General features: G+C 46.5%; 1 long non-coding RNA gene across 2 annotated transcripts; it reads right to left on the bottom strand.

Moving 5' to 3' along the window:
- Positions 1-210: 210 nt before the first annotated feature.
- Positions 211-3,270, bottom strand: LOC310686765. Of its 2 annotated transcripts, XR_014516100.1 has the most exons (3): positions 2,586-3,270; positions 1,254-1,927; positions 211-442 (listed from the first exon to the last, which is right to left on the bottom strand). It is a non-coding gene; the product is annotated as an uncharacterized lncRNA (long non-coding RNA). The 2 variants fall into 2 exon arrangements; XR_014516101.1 differs by lacking the exon at positions 2,586-3,270 and having other exon boundaries at positions 1,254-2,577.
- Positions 3,271-8,892: the final 5,622 nt, after the last annotated feature.

The following is an 8,892-nucleotide window of genomic DNA, read 5'->3' as shown; positions in this document are numbered from 1 at the left end:
TGCCTAACTCTGCTTTCCTTGGAGACACATCTGCACAGCCAAGAGAGGGAGTCTTGTCATCTGGGAAGCCCAGGACCTCCAGACACACTGCCCAGTCTTGCTCCCTGGAGAGGTCACTTTGGGACTGCTGACACCGTTGCTTGACTTTTGACCTCACCCCCAGAGGCGCACTCCATTGCTTCTCAAGACAGACAAATGACAACATTAAAAAACTATTTGAAAGAATTTTATTTCATTCACAAAAGACAATCTGGCATGTGATTAGGACAGTGGTTTTCAGACAACGGGTGACACGTTTATTGATCCAGTTTGGAAGTCTCTGTCTTGTCTTCGCACATGCGCAGTTCCATCTAGGAGCAACAACAAGGGAAGGAGCCAAACTGTTGACTCCTGCAGCGAGACTCAGGATTTCCACTCATGCTCACAAACGTAGGAAAAAGCACTGCCTAGAATAAAAGGATGATCACAGAATAGCATGTTTGTAAAGGAACTTGATTAGAATAATGATGATGATGATGATTTTTATTTTATTTTTCTATTTGGGTTTGTGGGGAAGGGGGGGACTGGGTCTGGGTGGGGAGGGAGATCTGTGCTGGAGTTGCTGGCCTCACTGCTGTCGCTGCCCGGAAGAGAGAAGAAGAGAAAATATTTTTAATCTTTCCATTTATTATTCTGTTGACAACCCATCTTTCCTTCAAGGATCTCCAGGTGGCTTACGCTATTCTCCCTTTCTTTAATTATATTTACTTCCTCATTCCATTTCTCTTCCAATATCTCTTCCTCCTCCTCCTCGCAGACCAGGGGGTGGATTTTAGGGGCACAACAGCAGGAGGCCAGCAGCTCGCACAGCCTGCCACACTGGCCATTCTCTCTTTCAACAGCCTTGGAGAACAACTGAGTAGGCATCTAGAGCGTCAACTGAACAGGCATGTGGATCAGCTAGTCACTGGGCACAGTCTATTCTTTTGGAGGCGGCTTTCCCCAGTTTCCATTTATAAGAAGTTTGAAAGGTTGCCTCTTTATAAAGTGTGGTCTCCTTGTGACGAGAGACCACACTGAAATATATAAAGGTAAAGGGACCCCTGACCATTAGGTCCAGTCGTGGCCGACTCTGGGGTTGCAGCGCTTTATTGGCGGACCGGTCATGAACAGCTTCCGGGTCATGTGGCCAGCATGACTAAGCTGCTTCTGAACCAGAGCAGCGCACGGAAACGCCCTTTACCTTCCCGCCAGAGCATTACCTTTTTATGTACTTGCCCTTTGACGTGCTTTCAAACTGCTAGGTTGGCAGGAGCAGGGACCGAGCAACGGGAGTTCACTCCGTCGTGGGGATTCGAACCGCCGACCTTCTGATAGGCAAGTCCTAGGCTCTGTGGTTTAACCCACAGCGCCACCCGCACCCCTATTATTTATTTATTTAGATACTTGGATTTTGGGCGAAGGGAGAACTGGGTCTTGGAGCGGGGTAGAGCTGTACTGGAGCTGCTGGCCTCACTGCTATCACTGCCTGAAGAGAAATGAAGAGAAAAGATTCTTAATTTTTTCATTAATTATTACATTGATGACCCATCTTTCCTGCAAGGATCTCCAGGTGGCTTGCGTTATTCTCCCTTCCTCCCTTCCTCATCCCATCCCTGAACTCTTCTTGAATGAGGGAGCTGCCTCCCCCCACCCTCAGTGATCCAGATTCTCTCTGGCCTCCCTGTTCCTCCTGAACAAAGATCAACACTCACCATTGGTAGTAGCGTCTGTGGTATCCATCCTCTGGTCCCTTGGCCTTACGTAGATCGTTCTCACCTTTACCCTTCTTTCCTTTCCATCCTTCATTACACTCACTGTGTCCTCCTCCTCACAGACCAGGGGATGGATTTTTGTGGCACGACAGCAGGAGACCAGCAGCTCACCCAGCCTTCTCAGACTGCAGAATCTAGGGAAGAAGAGGGAAAATAGTCAGGAAATGGGTTCTAGATGCTTCCTTGATACTCTTTATCTGGCAGATAAACCTACTTTCAGAAACCTCTCATGGCGATTGCAGCAAGCAGCTGAAACCAGAGAGGAGGGCATCTTGTCAAGAGACCCTCCAGAACTGGGAGATCCCTTTCTTGTGGTGATGCCCGCAAGGGAGAAGGCAAGCCATTTCCCTCAAAGGATCTAAGAGGGTCCTGAGGTCAATCTTTAAAAATTAATCTAACCATGATATGGTTCCTTATATATCTGAATCTTGAGGGATAGCAAATGAAGCAAAATGCAGGAAGAATAAGAGATCCTATGTATACACGAGATGAATAAATTTTCATTTTTCAGAAAACACAATTCACACCAACAACCTATTTTATTTGAACTATCCTCAAATAGTTGCTCTTCCCAAAGTTGTCAGCCAAGTCAGTCAGCCGGAGAACGTGTCACAATGGAGGACATGACACCGTCACTTTAGCTACCTGGCTTTACAAGGGACATGGCTCCCTTTAATGTTCATTTTTAAAAATATATATTTTAGTGGGTTAAGCAGTTTTGCTTTGTTTATTTTAAAAAGTTCGATACCTCTTCCTTTTCATGTAGCACAGTGGTTTGGGCATTCTACTTACGCTTTAGATGAAGAAAGTCAATTCGTTGCGCTAAAAAACATGTTTGCTTCCTCAAAATCTTCCTCCTCTCGTCTGAACTATCCTCAAATAGTTTCTCATCCCAAAGTCCTCATCCCATCCCTGAATTCTTCTTGAATGAGGGAGCTGCCTCCCCGCTCCCCAGCGAGCGGGATTTTCTCTGGCCTCCCTGTTCCTGATGAACAAAGATCAACACTCACCATCTAAATTGGTATCAGTGGCATCCATCCCCTGGTTGCTTGGTCTTACATAAATTATTTTCACCTTCACTAAAGATTACTTCTGATCTTCATAACCATCACTTCATCCTCCCATTTCTCTTCCAATATCTCTTCCTCCTCCTCCTCCTCACAGACCAGGGGATGGATCTTTGGCACGTGACAGCAGGAGACCAGCAGCTCACGCAGCCAATCTTTATAAACTAATCTAACCATGACATGGTTCCCTATGTTTCTGAATCTTGAGGGATAGTAAAAGAAACAGAATGCAGAAGGAATTAGGAATCCTACTTATACTTTATATGAAGAAAGTCTCTTCATTACACCAGAAAACGTATTTCCTTTCTCACAAACCACCTCCTCCTTCTCCTAGACCACGCTACGCCATCTTTGCCATCATTATAGGTTAGTGTTTAATATAAGTTCAATATTAAAAGTGTTGCCTTCTCTTTTACCTTTGTTTTCCAGTAACTTCCACTCTTTTACCACAAACAGCGCTGACAATCCAAGTCTTTTAACTCAGTCTCTTTCGCTGGGCTCAGGCCACTTCAAAGTAAAAAACAAGTTAAGTCCTTGAATTCCGCTTCTTTTAATGGGCTACTACTGCTGCTGCAGAGTGAAATTTGAATCTGTCTTCCTTTTCTTACTGGTACTTGTTAGAGAAATATTTGCTTATGCTTACGTATAATGAGAAAGATTTCCAATATGTTTAAGAGAAAATCTCCCGTTCTTTACTCTTTATGTGCTAGTCTTTTGGGTCTGTTTCTGAGCAGTTCAGTTTGTATAAATAAGTCTCACAGACCCTCTTCTCCTCAAGCTCTCCTTGTTAGCTGCCGTTCTTACCATTTGGGACTTTGAGGCTTGCTGCTGAGGATTGCTCGTGTCCTTGCGTCTAGGTACTCTCTGTCGACTCACCTCCTGGTTAGGACGTGGGCTTCGAAGGGTTCCTTTTTTTGACGCTGCCGGACAATGTCAGCCCTGGGCCACGCCCAGAGCCTTTTTGGAGGTCGTGTAGCCTCCGCATTGCCCCCCAAAGTTCCCTCTAACAGCTGCTAGGCGCGGAGAACCCGCGAAGCACATCCACAACGGAGGGCGGAAAAACCGGAAGCCCTTACATACCAGGTTTGGAAGGGGGATTTGGTCTGCGATCGGCTTTTTCCGTAGGGACACGGGTGGCCACAGAGCCTAGGGCTTGCTGATCAGAAGGTCGGCAGTTCGAATCCCCACGACGGGGTGAGCTCCTGCTGCTCGGTCCCAGCACCTGCCAACCTAGAAGTTCGAAAGCACAAAGTGGAAGTAGATAAATACCGTATTTTTCGCTCTATAGGACGCAATTTCCCCCCTCCAAATATTAAGGGGAAATGATCAATGCAGCAGAAATAAGAGATGATTGGATCCCTTTAAGAGCTCAAAGCATGGGTACCCCCAACCAAAATTTAAAATTCGGTTTTGTAATTTGGAACTAATGTGATTTGATTGGTTTGCTAATAAAAAATATATTATAAAAAAAAACAAAAATTAAGGGAAAATTTGTGTGCGCCCTATAGAGTGAATGCAGGCTGCGCAGCTAAGCCCAAAGCCAGAGCAGGCAGAAGGAGCGCTGCGCAGCGCTCCGTCTCGCTGTTCTAGCTTGGGGATGGCTGCGCAAAGCCTCCGCAGGGCAGCGGGGTGCCTTCACCCCGCTGTTCTGCAGAGGCTTCAAAGGCTGCACCCGTTGGCTTCAGGCAGCTATCCGCAAGCTTTCGGAGCGCAGCAGGAGTTCCCGCTGTACTTCGAAGGCTTGCGGATAGCCATCTGAAGTCACCTAGCAGTTCAAAAGTGGAAGTAGATAAATACCGTATTTTTCACTCTATAGGACGCACTTTTCCCCCCAAAAAAAATTAAGGGGAAATGATCAAAGCAGCAGAAATAAGAGATGATTGGATCCCTTTAAGAGCTCAAAGCATGGGTACCCCCAACCAAAATTTAAAATTCGGTTTTGTAATTTGGAACTAATGTGATTTGATTGGTTTGCTAATAAAAAATATAGTATAAAAAAACAAAAATTAAGGGAAAATTTGTGTGCGCCCTATGGAGTGAATGCAGGCTGCGCAGCTAAGCCCAAAGCCAGAGCAGGCAGAAGGATCGCTGCGCAGCGCTCCGTCTCGCTGTTCTAGCTTGGGGTTAGTTGCGCAAAGCCTCCGCAGGGCAGCGGGGTGAAGGCACCCTGCCGCCCTGTGGAGGCTTCAAAGGCCGTCCCCGAAGCCAGAACAGTGAGGCGAAGCTCACTGCGCGGTGCTCCGTCTCACTGTTCTAGCTTGGGGATGGCTGCACAAAGCCTCCGCAGGGCAACGGGGTGGAGAGCGATGCTCCGTCTCACTGCGCGGTGCTCCGTCTCACTGTTCTAGCTTGGGGATGGCTGCACAAAGCCTCCGCAGGGCAGCGGGGTGGAGAGCCTGGAGAGCGAGAGGGGTCGGTGCACAGTTTTCCCTCTCTGCGCAGCGCCCCTTCAGTGAAGCGGGAGGAGAAATCGAAGGGGCTCTGTTTCTCCTACCGCTTCGCTGAAGGGACACTGAGCAGAGAGGGAGAGAATCCCCCCCCCCCGTTCTCCCCCTCCTATGATCCGGTGCGCCTTATGGTCCGGTGCATCCTATAGAGTGGAAAATACGGTAGGTGCCGTTCTGTCGGGAAGGTAAACAGCCTTTCCGTGCACTGCTCTGCTTTTGCCAGAAGCGGCTTCGTCATCCTGGCCACATGACCCGGAAGCTGTACGCCGGCTCCCTCAGCCTATAGAGCGAGATGAGCGCGCAACCCTAGAGTCGTCCGCGACTGGACCTAACGGTCAGGGGTCCCTGTACCTTTACCTAGGCTTTTTCCAGATCTGCCTTACTGCCCTATGTTTCTAAATCTTGAGGGAGAGCAAAAGAAGCAGAACGCAGAAAGAATTAGACATCCTACTTACACTCAAGAAGAAGAAATCTTTATTTTGCCGGAAAACATCATTACTTCTCACAAACCACCTCCTTTCTCCTGAACTATCCTCAAATAGTTGCTCTTCCCAAAGTCCTCAGCCAAGTCACTCAGCAGGGGGACGTGTCACAATGGAGACACTGACCCTGTTGCTTTAGCTACCTTGCTTAACAATGTGAATTGTTCCCCTTAACATTAATTTTTCAAATATATCTTCCAGTGGGTTTTTATTTTTTTTTATTTAGGAAGGATCTAGAGCTGGCTTCATCCAGCACGGTGCATTTCTGGACAGGACAGGACACACCTTACAAACACACACTTTTCAACATGGCGGTGTCACCAAGGAAAAACACTCCTGGCCTAGACTATGGCTGCTGTTTCTCAATTCATAGTAAAAAATGACCCTTCTCAACATCCTGTAATAAACTGTCCAATATTAGGATGGACAGGAGCAGGACTTCACCCTTAGACCCCCTCATCCCCCTGTTTCTTTCTGTTTCTTCCCAGTGTCTTCTGCCAATCAAAAGCTTTCCTTAGCTTGCAAGGAAGTGAAATGTTATGAGTTACTTGGTGCCAGACTCCCCTTTGCCATGAGTTTCTGGGTGCCAGGCACTGAACCCCTGGACACTGAACATCGGGGGAATTGATCTAAGCTGTACCCCAAGCACTACATTTGATTGTTGGTTATTAAAAACTGATTGAAACCATTTTATTTCATTCACAAAAGAAATTTTGACATGTGATTATGATAACAGTTTATATAATAAAGGTGACACGTTTATTGATCCTTTTTGTAAGTTATTATTTGTCTACTTTAATGTATTTTATATATATATATTAATCAGTAAGGGGTGGGGTGGGAAGCAGTTTTGCATATGAAACTGGTGGGTGGCTGTCATTAATCCAGATCAATTTCATAGAATCATAGAAACTTATAGCTGGAAGGGACACCAAGGGTCATCTAGTCCAACCCCCTGTGATGCAGCAATCTCAGCAAAAGCATCCATGGCAGACGGCCATCCAACCTCTGCTTAGTAACCTCCAAGGAAGGAGAGTCCACCACCTCTCATGGGAATCTGTTCCAATGCCAAACAGCCCTTACTGTCAGAAAGTTTTTATGAATGTTTAGTTGGAATCTCCTTTCTTATAACTTGAATCCATGGGTTCGAGTCCTACCATCTAGAGCAGGAGAAAAGAAGCTTGTTCCCTCTTCCATGTGACAGCCCTTAAGATATTGGAAGATGGCTGTCAGATCTCCTCTCAGTTTCCTCTTTTCCAGGCCAAACCTCCCCAGCTCCTTCAAGTGTTTCTCTTCAATCTTAGTTTCCAGACCCTTGGTTGTCTTGGTTGCCCTCCTCTGCACACATTCCAGCTTGTCAACATCCTTCTTAAATGATGGTGCCCAGAACTGGACACAGGACTCCAGGTGTGGCCTGACCAAGGTAGGAGAGAGTAGGACTTGGACTTTGTTTCATCAGGACCCTGGACTTCCATAGATGCAACCTAGAACAGCGTTACCATTTTCTGCTGCTGCACATTCCTTGTGGCTGAGGCTCAGGGTAACGCCCCCGGGACCTTTCAGTTCATGGTGTCCATGGAGGCGCAGGTCAATTCTGTGTCCAGGGCAGCTGTTGACCAGTTCATCTAGTACGCAGGCTGAGACCCTATCTGCCTGCGGATTGCCTCGCCAGAGTGGTGCATGCTCTGGTTATCTCCCGCTTGGACTACTGCAATGCGCTCTACGTGGGGCTACCTTTGAAGGTGACCCAGAAACTACAACTAATCCAGAATGCGGCAGCTAGACTGGTGACTGGGAGTGGCCCCCAAGACCTACATTGGCTCTCAGTATGTTTCCGGGCACAATTCAAAGTGTTGGTGCTGACCTTTAAAGCCCTAAACGGCCTCAAAGGCCCAGTATACCTGAAGGAGCGCCTCCACCCCCATCATTCTGCCTGGACACTGAGGTCCAGCGCTGAGGGCCTTTTGGCGGTTCCCCCCCTGCGAGAAGCCAAGTTACAAGGTAGTGGTGCCTGCCCTGTGGAACCCCCTCCCACCAGATGTCAAAGAGATCAACAGCTACCTGACATTTAGAAGACATCTGAAGGCAGCCCTGTTCTGGGAAGCTTTGAATGTTTGACAGACTTTTTTATTTTAATATTTTGTTGGAAGCCGCCCAGAGTGGCTGGGTATAAATATTAAATTATTATTATTATTATTATTATTATTATTATTATTATTATTATTATTATTATTATTATATTATGATGATGACTGTGAGGTGTTACAAGTCATTAACTTCAAGCCACACTGCCATGCCTTTGAAGACACAAACCATCACAGCTTTTCAGAGCTGGCTATCATGGCTTCTTTAATCTTTGTGTATTGCTCCACCATGTGGCTGAATCATATAAAGCACTGACTTTTACATATCTCTTGACCTCTAATTGCAAGAAGATCTCGTTAACTTGGATTATAATCTTTATAAATTGGAGTTGTGGAGCAGGTCCTTGGGGGGGAGGGCTCCCACCATTCCTCCTCAGTCCAGCCCCTGACAACCATGTGGGTTACGGCGTCGAGGGCTCATTTTGTGGGGCGATGTGAAACGTAGTGTTTTCACCCCCAAACCTTGCAGGGGGCATTCTCTGGGTGTTTGGCGCTGTGGCATCTGAATATAGACTGCATTTTTAATCAAGGCTTATATTGGCTTATATCTTGATCAGGTTCCTAAATTAAATGGGCTTAGATTTTCAAATGTTTCATGCCAGGCAAGAAGGCCAGCTGTTTATAGAGAACCTTGGCAATGTTTTCCTCCTAGACAAGGCCCCCCCCTTGATTCATAGCAGAAAACCATTCTCAAAGTCGTAAAAGCTGGAATTACAGACTGTGAGGACACTGACCCTACATGTTACAGAACATAAACATAATTAGGAATGAGTAAATAGTAAAATAAAACCGTTAAACTTGAGCCACAGGACAAAAGGCCAAGAGCACATGGAAAACAAAGCAACTGGCTGGAGAAGGGGGGGGGTGTAAACTGAAGAGGCTTCTTTTAAAGCGGTTTTTTACTGTGTTCTTTTTTACTGAGTTCCTTTTTCTACTAAGAGGCTACCTGTTGTGTATTA

The sequence above is a fragment of the Podarcis liolepis genome (assembly GCF_965112155.1).
Source record: "Podarcis liolepis genome assembly, contig: SUPER_9_unloc_1, whole genome shotgun sequence".
Classification (NCBI taxonomy): domain Eukaryota; kingdom Metazoa; phylum Chordata; class Lepidosauria; order Squamata; family Lacertidae; genus Podarcis; species Podarcis liolepis.
This window is presented reverse-complemented; position numbering and strand designations above follow the sequence as displayed.